Source organism: Lycium barbarum, chromosome 8, assembly GCF_019175385.1.
Source record: "Lycium barbarum isolate Lr01 chromosome 8, ASM1917538v2, whole genome shotgun sequence".
NCBI classification, from domain to species: Eukaryota; Viridiplantae; Streptophyta; class Magnoliopsida; order Solanales; family Solanaceae; genus Lycium; species Lycium barbarum.
In genome coordinates this window covers 89,459,086-89,459,847 of record NC_083344.1, presented here as the reverse complement: position 1 = coordinate 89,459,847, position 762 = coordinate 89,459,086, and positions in this window count along the sequence as shown.

Sequence of the window (762 nt, the reverse complement as noted above, 5' to 3'; positions counted from 1 at the left end):
GAGCCGACTTAGTCAACCGATCAACAATAACCTAAATTGAATCAAACTTGCCAAGGTCTTCGGAAAACCCACAAAAAAATCCATGAAAATCCTCTCCCACTTCTACTCGGGAAATGAGAATCCTCTGAAGCACCCCCACCAGGTCTCTGGTGCTCTTATTTCACTTGCTGGCAATTCAAACATTGAGCAATAAAATCTGCAATATCTCTCTTCATCCTGCCCTACCAGTAAGGCTGTCTCAAATCACGATACATCTTAGTCGCACCTGGATGAATAGAATACGTGAAACTATGAGCCTCCTCTAATATCAATCGAATCAGAACACCCACACGAGGAAGGCACATGTGTCCCTTGATCCTCAAAATCCCCTCTTCATCAAGAACAGCCTCCTTGCCTCACCACTCAACACCTTATCACGAATCTTACATAACTAGGCATTCTCAAACTGCTGTGCCCTGATCTGCTCCAAGAGAGGTGACCTCGCTTCAACACATGCTAAAACCTGATCGGATCTTAAATATCAAGTCGCACAAGCTAGAGACTGAACCTCCATGGCTAAAAGATGCTCCGGAGCAATCAACCGTGCTAAACTGCCCATACTCACGACCTCGACTCAATACATCAGCTACCAGATTAGCTTTGCCCGATTGTATAGAATGCTGATATCATAATCCTTAAGTAGCTCCATCCATCTATGCTATCTAGAATTGAGATCCCTCTGCTTGAACGCATGTTGTAGACTGCAGTGATCGGTGAATACCT